This window comes from Centruroides vittatus, unplaced genomic scaffold, assembly GCF_030686945.1.
Source record: "Centruroides vittatus isolate TY-2023 unplaced genomic scaffold, ASM3068694v2 contig_2186, whole genome shotgun sequence".
Lineage (NCBI taxonomy): Eukaryota > Metazoa > Arthropoda > Arachnida > Scorpiones > Buthidae > Centruroides > Centruroides vittatus.
The window spans coordinates 21,145-36,268 of record NW_027121365.1 but is presented as its reverse complement, the minus strand read 5'-3'; the positions used below and the strand labels follow the sequence as shown (position 1 = coordinate 36,268).

General features: G+C 28.0%; 1 protein-coding gene across 1 annotated transcript in view; it reads right to left on the bottom strand.

Annotated features, from left to right (window-relative positions):
• Window positions 1-335, bottom strand: part of LOC136970800 (fibroblast growth factor receptor-like 1) — a 97,963-nt gene extending 97,628 nt beyond the window's left edge. The window contains exon 1 of the mRNA XM_067265254.1: window positions 237-335. The gene's annotated coding sequence lies outside the window, so the exon portion shown is untranslated. The remainder of the gene's footprint in view (window positions 1-236) is intronic.
• Window positions 336-15,124: the final 14,789 nt, after the last annotated feature.

Below are 15,124 nucleotides of genomic sequence, written 5' to 3'. Positions count from 1 at the left end.
AAACACAAGTTAATGTAAATTAGCATAGTTTAGTAAGATGTGATGGTTCGATCCCCTGAGGATGAGGTTTAAGAATATAATAACAAGCACACAAGAAATTTGGAATTCCTCTTTTTTTTTTTTAATGCTTTGCAATTATAATTAAGGGGTGGAGGGTCATTTATAAGTGGAATAAATTTAACTAGAAGGGTATAGAATCGTTTATAAAGTAAGAGCAGATGTAAGGTTCTACTTACCTGTTCCAACCACGTGCACAGCCAAACAGGCACTGGCCGATTGCATCTCTTCGTCACTGCTTGCCAGCTGCTCCTGCACCCCTCCCATCAAACTGTAACCATAGCGACGCCACTCTCTGGCAATTTGTTGACGTCTTCGTGCTCTTCCCCCCCTCCACCTATATACAGTAGTTTAGTGAATAGAGATGAAATACCCACAGCTGACAGTTGTCCACATAACAGTAAGAAAATTCAGCGAGCATCCCCCTCTTCTTCTTCTTCTTCTTCTTCTTCTTTTTATCTCGTATAAACAGTCAAAAATAAAATAAAAATAAAATATTTGTGGGGATTTCCGTTGTAAGGAGGTGACTCTTGTGTTAACAGTTTTTTTACTCACCACCCCTTAAAATAATAGAGCCTTCGTGAATTTCTGTACGCAAAGAAGGAAAAATACTGTTCAATTAATTAATTAATTTTTTAATGTAAATTTTAAGCTTGTTTGGCCTTAAAAACAGTTAAGTGTCCGCCTCCTGCAGTGAAAATGCACCCCTGTTTAATTTAAAAGGATAAAAAAAAAATAGAGTAATTTAATATCTAATTTATACGATAGATGGCGGAATTATGTTCTTTTTCTCCTATTTTTTTTTTTTTTTTATAAATTTAAAAATTCAAATTTGAATTTTCAAATTTAAAAAAAATAAATAAATAATGTAAAACTTTTACGTTTTTATATCTAATTTTTACGATTTATTTGTTTAAAATTATTGTGAAGTATATATTTTATTATGATTATTATTATTATTATTACAGTTAAACCTCTGAATAACGGACACTGGCGGAACATGAAAGATGACCGCTTTTCGGAGGTGGCAGTTGCTTGCAGGTTTATGTATGTATGCATTATAAAAAGAAACGTTCCTGAGGAACTGGCCGTTTTTGGAGGTTATTTTGTATGCATTAAAAAAACATATTCTTGAAAAACTGGCCGTTTTTGGGAGGTGGTCTTTATTTGAGGGTTTTTTGAATGCATTAAAAACATATTCTTGAAAAACTGGCCGTTTTTCGGAGGTGGTCTTTATTTGAGGGTTATTTTGAATGCATTAAAAACATATTCTTGAAAAACTGGCCGTTTTTCGGAGGTGGTCTTTATTTGGAGGGTTTTTTGTATGTATTAAAAACATATTTTCGAAATAATGGCCGTTGTTTGGAAGATTTTTTTAATGCATTATAGAAAGAAACGTTCCCGAGAAAAAGGCCGTTGTTCAGAGGTGTCCTTTATTAAAGAGGTTCGACGGTATTATACTTTAAACATTAAATAAAACATAAATATTTAAAACAAAATTAAATATTTAAAATAAAATAAATTTAAAATAAAATATTTAAAAATTTATTTTTACTTTAAGCAAATTTTTCAGAGGCAAATTATAAATTTTAATTTAAGGGAAAGAAAATACGTAAAAATGCAAATTACGTAGCCGAATTTACAAAGAAAATTACACAAGTTGAACTTAAAATTTAAACACTTTTATGCTTAGAAAATTATTCAAATTTTAAAGAAATGAAATAAAAAGTATTTTTATATCATTTTTCTATGAATTTTTTATAGAAAAAAAAGGTAAAAGTTACATCTATATACGGTATATGTATATATAAATAATGGAAATAATATTCCATATGGAAACAAATGCATTATAAAAGGAAAATATTTATAAAATAATAATAAATAAATATATAAAATATTAATATTTAAAATTCTAATATTTGTCTAACTTAACTTATATTTAATTCAATAATATTCAGTTTATAAAATACATTTATTGATCCAAAAGAATAATTTTTTCTCTTGATATTCGGGGATCGCGGTATACTGGTTGAATTTCAATAACATACAATATAAATGTCTTAATAATTCAACCTTTCTAAAGTTAAAACTTAAAATATTCTGTTTAATAAATTATTATTATTCTATATTTATTGATCCTAAAGAATAGTTTTATATTCAGGGATCGCGATCTACGGGTTGAATTATAATAATATACAATATAAATGTCTTAATAATTCAACCTTTCTAAAGTTAAAACTTAAAATCTTCTGCTTAATAAATTATTATTATTCTATATTTATTGATCCTAAAGAATAGTTTTATATTCAGGGATCGCGATCTACGGGTTGAATTATAATAATATACAATATAAATGTCTTAATAATTCAACCTTTCTAAAGTTAAAACTTAAAATATTCTGTTTAATAAATTATTATTATTCTATATTTATTGATCCTAAAGAATAGTTTTATATTCAGGGATCGCGATCTACGGGTTGAATTATAATAATATACAATATAAATGTCTTAATAATTCAACCTTTCTAAAGTTAAAACTTAAAATATTCTGTTTAATAAATTATTATTATTCTATATTTATTGATCCTAAAGAATAGTTTTATATTCAGGGATCGCGATCTACGGGTTGAATTATAATAATATACAATATAAATGTCTTAATAATTCAACCTTTCTAAAGTTAAAACTTAAAATATTCTGTTTAATAAATTATTATTATTCTATATTTATTGATCCTAAAGAATAGTTTTATATTCAGGGATCGCGATCTACGGGTTGAATTATAATAATATACAATATAAATGTCTTAATAATTCAACCTTTCTAAAGTTAAAACTTAAAATATTCTGTTTAATAAATTATTATTATTCTATATTTATTGATCCTAAAGAATAGTTTTATATTCAGGGATCGCGATCTACGGGTTGAATTATAATAATATACAATATAAATGTCTTAATAATTCAACCTTTCTAAAGTTAAAACTTAAAATCTTCTGCTTAATAAATTATTATTATTCTATATTTATTGATCCTAAAGAATAATGTTTTATATTCAGAGATCGCGATCTACGGGTTGAATTTCAAATGTATACAATATAAACGTCTTAATAATTCAACCTTTATAAAGATTAAAATCGGAATTATTTGCTTAATAAATATTAAAAAAAGTTATTTTAAACTAATTTTCAAACGTTTATTAAGCAGATAACTGATTTGTGACTTCGGTAAGGTTGAATTATTAAGACGTTTAAATTGCAAATATTAAAATTCAACCCGTGGATCGCGATCCCCGAATATCTAGAGGAGAAAAAGTAAAGCATTTTTTAATTAATTTTTTGTTATAATTATTTAAAAATGGAAGAAAATTTCGAACTTGCTACGTGACCGAAACGCATTATCGTGTGTCTGTATGACGTATTTATAAAACAGTAGGGTATAAATATACAAAAATTGATCTCACCTTCCTGTTATACGTTAAATATATTATTAACACATATAAGGAAGGGGGGTTACGTGTTATCAATGTTTGTATATAGTACAGGAGGGGGGATATAACTTTAGCAAAGTAAAACAATAACTTGGAAATCTTCACCACTCTTCCTCATCCCCGTATTGAGATAAATAATTCAACAACCGAATAAGACCAGAAATGGAAACAATTCACAGCCGGAAGCCAACTATCTCCTTCTTTTTTTTCTTTCCTTTCTTAAAACTTTTACAGTAGGTTCCATATTACTCTAGTATTATTAGAATACTTATAAACCTACCCTCCCCCTTTAAATAATAGTTCCTACGTCAGAAAAGTATATAGAACCGTTCCTTTTACAAAACTGTTATATAAATATGAATTTACAATATATTATATATTATTAAGTACAGCCGAACCTCCAATAACGGCCACCTCCCAACAACAACCGCTTCTAAACAGCGGCCATTTTTGAGATTTTTTTTTTTTCAACCAAAAATGTATATAGAATAACCTCGAAACAACGGCCATTTTCTAATGTTTTCCGTCAGTGGCCGTCGTTCGGAGGTTTGTATGTACCGGAGGAGATTTTAACTGGAAGCATTTTATTGTTAATTTTGACTTTGACAGGTTAAATTAAATTTAAAGTGAAATTTCGCATTGTTTAAGTGTTTCCATGATAATGTAACAGTTAACTAAAGTTAATATAAATCGACAGAATTGTGTTTATTTACTGGAATAATATATTTGTTACGTATAAACTAGTGGAAATTGTTATTAATAGTGATTAATTCTCCTTAATTATGTCGAATTTTTGCGTGGATCTGTCTGTTTCTGCTGTTGTAGAGCAGAAATCGAGTTTCGGACATAGAATATGTGTTGAAATTTAAATTTTAGAAGCAGCACTAATACACATTATCATAAATTCTTAAATTCTTTAATTATAGAGCACTAAATACAAAGAAAAAATTTGAACTTGCATACATTTGAGAGCATTGCCACTATTGAAAAGTGCTGAAACTCAGTTCTTGGCAGTTTTATATTGTTAACAACTTCGTAAAGCACTTAATATACGAAAAAAGAATGGATTCAGCATGCATCTGAGAACATTACCACGGTCGAAAAGTGCTGAAACTAAGTGAGAAAACTCGGTTCTTGGCAGCTTTCTATTGTTAACAACTTCATTAAAACAACTTAAAACCGAGATGTACACAAATGTGTTATTTCGTCCTTGGTATATTTAGAGTGACATGCAGCAAGTACAGCGGACATACGCCGACAACGGACTAATTATCTGGTTGATTGTGTAAACCTCTGTGCATCTAATCTTGTACAGTACGGCTGTAATAGAATCGCAAAGTTTCTACCTTGGGGACACATTAGTACGACTGGACGCATTAATGAATGACACGAAAACATAAAACAACACTTTAACACATTGACAACTATTCATTAGTTAGTGTTCGGGTATACGTTTATTACATTTAATACCCTAGCAACATGACCAAAGACACACTTCCTACGCATTAACAACGTCAAGAAGTGCTTACAAAACAAGAAAACACAAGTAAACGTAGTAAAGGGGGCTAAATTTGGAAGGTATACAACGCTATAAACGAGAAGACGAGAAAAATCACGTTTAAATCGTACAAAATTATAAAACTTTTACACGCATCATAATTGCAGAGTTGTAACATTTGCATCATCACGTAATTAAATCAAAATTTACAACTTTTTAAACGCAGTTTTAATTATAAATAGTTACGAAATTAATTTAAATAATGAAAATAATAATTAAATTTCATCTTTTATATACGCTAATTAAGTTAATACAATTTTAAATGTGTTAACGGAGGCGTTAACACACGAGTAAAATACAAAGAGAAAGTGGGATACGTAGAAGTTTTAAGTGTAATAACTTTCTTAACGAATTTTTATTATATTATTTAAATTTAAATTTGTTTTATGTTGATTTAATACATATTTTATTAAGAAATTCCTTATAACAAGCTCAAAAGTAGTTTTAATTTTTGAAAGTAGAGTTCTAACACGAATTTAATTATTTCTCCACACCTAACCAAGAATTTAATTTCTCCTTTCTCTTAGTGATTAACTTTAAATTGAGCTGGAAATTTGTCCTTTAACGATTTCATAAAATGAATTTTAATGTTAAATTCAAAACTAGAATGTTTTCAAATTTAATTTTGATTTTTTAAAAAATTTCTTCATCCCCAACAAGCATCAGCATCCATCTAAAAGGATTGTAAGAGGTTGGAGCCAGCATCATGATGCTGGCTCCAATCTCTTACAATCCCTTTAGATAGAGGAATTATACACTGTATAACTTTATATACGTAACACTTAATTAATTCTATGGCAGCATAATTTATAATTTATTACTGTAATAGCATAAAATGGATATTTATCGGTTAATTCCGAACCGAAATTAATTTGTATACTACACACCTACCATCGATATAAACTGGTTTATTATTATGTAGATGCTAATATCAATATACTATTTAAGCGAGCAAAATTGTATAATATATACAATTAAACGACTGTACATAAATTTATAAATTGTATAAATGTTGTAATTATATCAAATTTATTGTTTATAAGTGTAAAATTAGTTAAATTGCCCTTCAAATTATGGTAAACGTTCATCCGTATGAAAGTATAACCCTTCTACTTTAAGAGGAAAACGTTAGAATAAATTGCATCAAATTGTAATAAAAATTAGTAATAAATGTAATATAAAATATATTTTAAGAAATAATATAAAATTAATTGCTAAAATTAGTTAAGTTTTTCCCAAATTATGTCATACTTTCATAGAAAACTGGGAAATAATTTGACGAAAATTGCAATGAAAATAATAATAAATTTGATGTAATCATTAATTTTAATAAAAATCTATTCTTATATGATTAATTTTTATATAATTTAATTTTTTATAATTATATTTATTAAATTAATAAAAAATAAATGATAATGATATATACTTTTATATAATTACATTATTTTATAAGGAAGTAATTAAGCTAAAGTCTACAAAAAAATTCCCTAAAAAGTTAAAACAAAAAAAATGATTTTATTATAAGAAAATTATACTTTTTTAAAGATAATTTTCCTTTTTTTAAAATTTTTTCCTAGAAAATTTTCTCTTTTTATTATTTTTTCCCTAAACAATTTTCTACTTACCCTGATTTTTCCCTAAATATTATTCTATTATTCCTATTAGCCCTCAAAAATTTTTAATTTTTCCTCTTTTTTTCCCGAAAACAATTTTCTGTTTCCTATTTTTTCCTGTTTTTTCCTTAAAAGAATTTTCTGTTTCCTATTTTTTCCTAAAAGAATATTCTATTTTCTCTATTTTTCTTTAAAAAATTATCCATTTTCCCTATTTATCCCTTAAAAATTTCCATTTTCCCTATTTTTTTCCTTAAAAAATTTCCATTTTCCCTATTTTTCCCCCCAAAAATTTCCATTTTCCCTATTTTTCCCTAAACATTTTCTATTTTTCCTAAATAATTTCATAGCGAAGTTAACGTTAATTACAACGAAATTACTTCGAAGCAATTGATTAAAATGACCTATTTTTCTTTATATTTTTCTTTAACTAAGTTAATAAGTTAACTTATATTGACTGTAAAATATGATTTACGACAACATTTCAAACGTCTTAAGAAATGTTTATCATGTCTACAAATAGACGTTTATGGATTTAATATATCAAAAAAATGTGACTCAATAGTTCAGATATGTGATTCTGGTTCGAAATTGAATGCTAAAATTGCTTTAGATTTTCTTACTTTTTATTTGGTTTTCGATACTTTTTCAGTTTTCTAACATTTTCTGCAATTTTTTCCTACTTATTTTTATTTTTTTATTTTTTTAGATTCTAAAAGTTATTCAACGTTTCTATTAGTTACAAATACCCCAAGATGCAGGAAGAAAAAAAAATCACTTTCACGTTTGATTTTATATTCTTTCAATATTTCAAACCTATTGAAAAATTGAGTTAAATGGGTAAGAAGAAAAGGCATCAGTCATTGAGAAAAACAGTCTTTTTGCCCCTTTTTTTTCATCTTGGAAGTCATAAAAAATGCTTAAATACGCTCTTTTTCTTCCAAGAAAAATCCTGTAAAATTTACCGTTTAAACATCTTTCGTGCATACTTTTCAAGTTGAACACACAAAAATTTCGCTGTATTTTAAGTAATTTAAGTTTAGTATTAATATACTTAACAATCGAAGTAATTTTTAATGTATATTACACATAAAAACACATAAATTGTATGTTGTAACGTATATTACTCTGTATACATGTGTAACATAACAGTAATGTACTGTACATGTTTGGCTATAACGTATACCCTGAACATGTACAGTACATGTTCATCATATACCTGTGTTTTACATTTTATACGCAGCTACGTACATTAAATAACATTAACTTATACAGTAATTTACATCACTTCGTACAATTCTGAGTATAATGCGTGCAGTAATATACTTCCTTGCATATTTTTAAATTATGAAACAATGTATATTTTATATACAGTGTATGAAGTATCCTGCATTAATTTATATGATAATTTGCATTATTATGTAATGTATGTTAGGGGTATATAGGAGTTATACATCATTATATATGCTTATTTTTTAAAGTATGCACTAAAGAGCATTATTGCGTACATTACGTGTAAAAATGTACGCAGTAATATATATTTAATTATATTAATTTATGCACTTACAAAAATATCTGATAGCTTATAATATGTAAAAATTATTTAAATGTATCCTATATTATGACATATAATCTGTGGAAACATAATTGTTAAGTGTATAAAGTTTAAAACAATATCGATAGTATACACTATATTAAGTTTACTCACTTAATACTGGTATCCAAGGTATACTGACATGAAAGTTCTGGTATTCCAGGTATCACTATATACCTGTATTCAAGGTTCTCACTATATTCCTGCACTTATACTGCTATCAAAAGTACTTGCTATATACTTATACTTATAATGATGTCCAAGATACTTACTACATACTTTCTGGTGTCCAAAGTACTCACAATACAATGGTACTTTAAATACTTAATTAATATTCAAGGCACTTACTATGCATTATAAATTAATAGAAGCTGGAAAGTACCTTTATTCTGTAGTTTAAACATCAACGTGTAACTAGAAATGTATATAAATTATTACACAGAAAGTACTTAACAGTAATAACCTATAGTAACTCTGTATAATAATAAAACAAAAAAAATGCATTTTTTAATCTTTAAAAAGTAATTTTCCATATGTTTATATTTACAATTCTTTTATAACTATGCGTATTTTAATATGTAAACAATAATATAAAACTCGATATAGGTATAATTTTTAATCGAAGAAAACATTTAGAAGCAATTAAAAATTCAAATTCAATTCGAGAAAATAAGTATTAATTATGGAAAATTTAAAAGCATTCAACAATCATTTAGATATCAGATAATTGTATAATTAGTGTCGTCTTGTGTAGTGATTAATTGAATTAAATTCGTTAAAGATTAAACTAATTATAAAATTTATTATCGGAATTGTAAGGAATTTAGTGTTAAACACAGGAATTTTTTTTCTTCTTCCTCTTCTGTATTTTTTTTTCCTTTCTCCTCCTCTTTAACTGGATGTTTTAATGAAATTTATCAGTTAGGATTCACTCTAGACAGAATACTAAACAACACCCATATTGCTAGACACAAACCTATGGGGTGAAAGTGGGGCCCCTAGTTAAGGGGAACCAAAGAATCCGTTTATCTTCGGTCTATCTTTGGTAACGCCCAAACTCTGTGCAACTCCTTGTTGGTGTCCTTCTTTAAACTAAGGCTACCTGTCACTTTCGAGTTATTGCCTAATTCTTTTGTGAAGGCTTCATCTGTTGCCGCACTGACTTTAATGCTTCCAAGAGGCGCCATTGGTGTAATTCTAACTTCATTGCAGGCATTACAGATCTTTCTAGCTATACATCTGTGTGTAAAGAAAATAAAAGTTAGCCGAGTTTTTTACACTAACTCATCAAAATCTCTTTGCTAAAATATTTCCTTCTCTTTTTTTCTCCCACTTTAAAGACTTTCGAGTGTTTATAATTGTTTCTCTGTATACTTTAATGTTAAAAATTTGTATTGATGAGCTATTTTAGTTCGTATTAAAGTCATTTTTTTAAAGTTTAAAGATGTGTAAACTAAAGTATAGGTATAACAGTTAGCAATAGGCTAGTATAGGTAAAGGTATAAGGTAAACGTATATAGCTATATACCGGAAGCTAACTTAAGAATAAGTTGTGCATTAAGATTCTGCAGGTATTTACCTATATACAGGTATAAAGTATAGGCATACAACTATAGGGTGTGTTTTAAGATTTTACAACATCTTTACAGTCAAGTATAGCTGAAGAGTATGCATACAATTATTAAACAGTTTTATTTAACTATTTTCTACCTACTAATACAATAAAATATAGTTATTTAATAGTAGTAACTATTGTTTTTTTCTATGTAACAGAAGTAACCTGGTGTTTTTTACCCTGTAGTTATACGAGAAGCTGTACATAAAACACGACAAACCTTATAAGTAATAATGCTAATTGTGTCCTGTAATAAATCTGAAAGCCGTATAGAGTAGCTAAAATTCCTAAACGCTTAAGAAAGTAAGCAACCACTTGATGCTTACACGAACAGAAACATTTTTAATATATTAAAATAGCTACAAGGAGAAACTTGACAAAAATAATAAATTTTTTTTCATTCTGATATAAAAGATGTGAAAATGCCTAATTCAGATAAAAGAAAATGATAAATTGAATAAATTCTACGCTTTTATCATTCTGTGAGAATAAAAAATAAATGTCTTTATGCATTGCTTGTCTGATGACAAATGCGTTCTCACGGATACGTATATAATGTCTGCCATTTTTTTTTTCTTTTTTTGAGGGAAAAAAATTTCTTCCTTCCTCTTCTCCCTTTTTTCTAGATGCTAGAGTTGCAAATAAATTCGTGAACACATAAGAATTTATATAAATTTCGTATATATTTTTTAATATTAAAATATTTTTGCAACATGATTCATATTAAAAGCGAAGAAATACGATAAGAAATTTTACTTCAAAATCTCGATTTTCTAAGTGAAATTGCTTAATTTAAATGTGTTTTCTTGGTGCATTTATTATGAAACTTCTTCTAATTAATGATATTTAATGGGCATACCAATCGTTGAATAAGTACAGTACCATTAGTATATGTGTCATACAGTACCTGTATTTGTCATATACTAAGTGGGTACCATGAATATCAGATCTAAACGCTTTGTACCGGTCAGAACATCGTAAATGTCTTAGAAAATTAGAATAATTAAACCCTACATTGCTTATTTGTACAGTACCTACAGGTCACTTACTGTATAAAATGGAAAGCCATCCTCGAAGAAATTCAACACGAGAAACCCACTGAAATTCATTAATCTCGCAGCAGGCATCTTTATTATATACGGAAAGAAACCCTTTATGAACCAATTCAATTTGATTTATGAGTCAAGTAATCCCCTTCTTTAAGGGTCCTTCTTTTAATGATTATTAGATTCGTGACTATCAACTCCCCCGGGGTTATATTTGCATAACACGTAGCAATAATAATCACTATAAAAAGCACAAACGGAACTTTTCCTTCTATACTACACGCAATACTACAAACGGGTGTATTAACAGAGCAAATTCTTGGCCTGATAATGGTACTGTCTCATAGCGCCATCTGACGGTCAAAAATGACAAACTTTACATAAAAAAATGTATATAATTTATTAATAACCGCATTGTTTCTATAGAAGTAAAAATTAGACAAATTGCAAAGTGTGTAACATTGAACGTAGATAAGAAAGAGATTTGGTACGGTTCTTTTTCCTTCTTTTACTTTATGGCTGTCTTATGTCCACATACAAAACAGCAGGATACCCAGTAACGTATGTGTGAGATAGAATCTCCTTTCGTAGGAAGAACGGAAAGAAACCTTACGCCATATATCACAAAATCTTATCTTTGGTAGACAATCTGGATCCACAACATAAAGCACTACCTGGTTTGAGGGCTACTGAAATTTTTTTCTATATTTTTTATATATTTTATTACAGTATAAAAAGAGGAAATTCACATTGCATGTAATGCAGGAAAGAGCACAAAATCAAATATACGCATATATTAAATTAGACACTTATATAGAGAAATAATTCATTCTTACGACATCACAAATGTACATTTTTTTCTCACAGGAAAATGCAAATTTGTCTTTGTCATCCACTCAAGCATTTGGCAACACTTTTCAACATCTGCACGTCATATCTCGATTTTTAAGAATATTAATGCCAATATTTATGAGGGAACATGTCTGAGAGGAAACAAAGATAATATCTGTATAGAATTTTTATTCTTGTTAATTGACTGAGCGTAACAGATTGTATTCTTTCTACTAATATTATTTCATATGCCAATCGTGAACTGTTTTGCCTGATTTACTTCACGAACTCTGAAGATTTTCGGTAACTCCGGCATTGATAAATTTAATTTCTTATTTTTAATTTATATTTCATTACATTACTTAAAATAGCTCGAGAGATATCTTCTACTCAGGAAGTTGGTGTTTCATTAATACTTCATTAATTAAAGTACCTCTATTCAAGGCTGTCTACAGAGATACTTAGCAGTCCAAATGCAAACAAATCTGGTATGCCGACAAACCAAAACACACGAAGACATTTCTGTAAAGAAAAATGACTATCAAAACTCACCAACACGGCACTTTTGGCACTGTAAACAACACATTATTTGTACAAGACTCATACAATAATTAGTCCTGTGTGATCCTTCTCACGTGCAATTCTAGTGTAATTCTCCTTCGAGGATGCCAAATTTACAACATGTCCTCGATAAACCACACTTTTTAAGAACGCCCACAAATGAAATAGTTGCTTGCAGCGCCAAAAATGCCACAGCGGAGAGTTTTGGTGTTAATTTTTCTTTACGGAATTATTTTAATTATGATCACTTAGTAGATAGGGCAGCTTTCAGTCACGAATAGTTATTGAACTTCTCTTTTAGATCTTTCTTGTTATTTTCTATATACTTTTTTCTTTCTTTACTGTACTCTATTTCAACTTTTGCTTTCATTATAACAATAGAACTTGTGTAATTTACCAAGAAAGCAAAGTTTACTTAGCCTTTATAGGTTTGTAAAAGAAAGAAAAAAACTTATCAATAACTTTCTTTTTTCAAGTTTAAATATAGAAATAATCATCCAGATAAGAGTTTCCATCTGTTCCAATTGTGAATTTCCTGTTTCTTAGCTTTACATTTCCTTAAAAGTCATTATAAACCATCGAGACATATGACTCGATGTCAATAGACATTCCTCAAAAGTTAATATTTTGGCTGAACAATGAAAAATAAATAAACATACTTCATTAAACTTTTACCTTCCTTTTTCTATTATTTTTCTAAGTTATAAAACAATAGGCAAACGAATAAAAGTCTTTTTGAATGGGAAACTTTTCAAATGTTTTCAAATTTGGACACCGGATGGCGCTACGCATTTCTATTTTAGGGAATTTTTAGGAAAATATTGGGTTCGATTTTCTTTTATAAGAACAATTCATTTTAATTATTATAAATGTATAAAAACTTTATTATATCCTGTAGAATTACGTGAAAGAATTTTTTAATATTTTTATAATCTTTAAACATAATTTTATTAGGGTCATTACCAGTGATCCTAACCTTTAATACATAAGAGGCCCTTTTCACCAGCAAAAAGCGTAGTGTAGGGTGGAATACCTCAGCTGTAGCTTCGTAGTATGACATTTAACTCTTAACCTACAGCGTGTTCTTAAGTCGTGACCTCTTAGTATAAGATTTTATGCTATAATCTTGTAGTGTTCTAAGCTGTAGTCTCCTAGTGTGACGTCCTAAGTTTCATTTTTTCAATCAAAAGATCCTTCAATTTCATTAAATAATATATAAATAATAAGAACGTATTCCCAGTTTATAACACTGAGCTTATAGGGAATAAGAGGCTCGCTTTACGACGGACATGCAAAAGGCAATCTGAAATTGTTAATAAGTAAAATTTAAATATTTATTAATAATATGGTTTAATTAAATTGTAATTAACATAAATTTAATTATATAAATTAATATTACGTTATAAAAAATTAATAAATTTAATTCAAAGAAATTTGATTCTTATCACGTCATTTATTATTATTATTATTATTATTTTTTAATATTATAATTAATGTACATCTGTCACACGAAAATTTATTGATAAAGAGATTAATTACATAGTGTTTAAATGCAATTAATCATATAAAGCTAATTTTATTAACTTAATAAACAATTTAAACCGAATATTTAAAAAATTCCTGCAACGAGTTGAGTAACTTTACCGGCAAAAAATTTAAATTTGTGTGTGGCGTCATCTGTTATGAGATTTTAATTTTAAAAGATTTTATATTATTAATTGTTGCAAAATAGCAAAACGCTTAATTTTGAGGGTAGGGATGAGTTTTATAAGAGATTGTAAATGGTAATAACCAGTATTACCCCACTCGCGACACGACATATGACCTCAACTATCTACCCACCTCCTCGACCTTTAACCACCAAAATTGAACAGTATCAATCCCTCTAATATACAAACCTCCCTGCAAAATTTTAGAAATTTTGGACAAAAGGCACGAGAGTAATTTAAGCTTTTAATTGGGTGAACAAAATCGCGCTCCCTTTAAACATAAACGCCTATACGAAAACAGAAAACACCCCCAAATTTTTCCCCATTTCTTGACGTTTCAATTTCACCTGAATCCAAAAATATAGACGAATTAAAATATTCTTTATTAATTTTATTCACTTAACGCAAGGCATTCAACTCTTCATTTATGGTACCTAACACGTAAGCTAAATTAAATAAATTTATCACAATATTCATGATAAATGTATAGTCTGAAAGCAGATTTTAAGTCATAACAAATCCATTTACGGATGTAATAATATTAAAAACATAAAAATTTAATCTTCATCATTGTTAATAATGTTGCATGCTTCTACGAATCTCACGCAACGTGTAATGCTCGTGAGTATCATGATTGATGGCAATTTCTCCCATTCATAAGATACAGATCGAGTTATCATAAATAATTATGATAGATTATGTACCTTATCAATTTTTTACAATAAAAAATTAATATTCTTTGTGTTTTTTTAGCCATTATTATCATTTAAATATAAGTATACTTTCTAACAGCGTGTTACCTTAATAAAGAGAAGTGAAGTAATGGAGGAGACAAAACAGAATTTTTAGTATTCTCTCAGACAGACGCTTTATTAGTCATGTTTGGAGAGAATCCAATCCTTTTTTTCATACATTCTGACGCATTCGAAACGATTATCAAGCATAAACAAGACACGTGTCGACGTGAAAATTATCCACAATTTATCTAATTCGTATGCAAAATTCCGTAAGTTTATAGTTAAAATATAATTGTAATTTATACAACGTGTTGC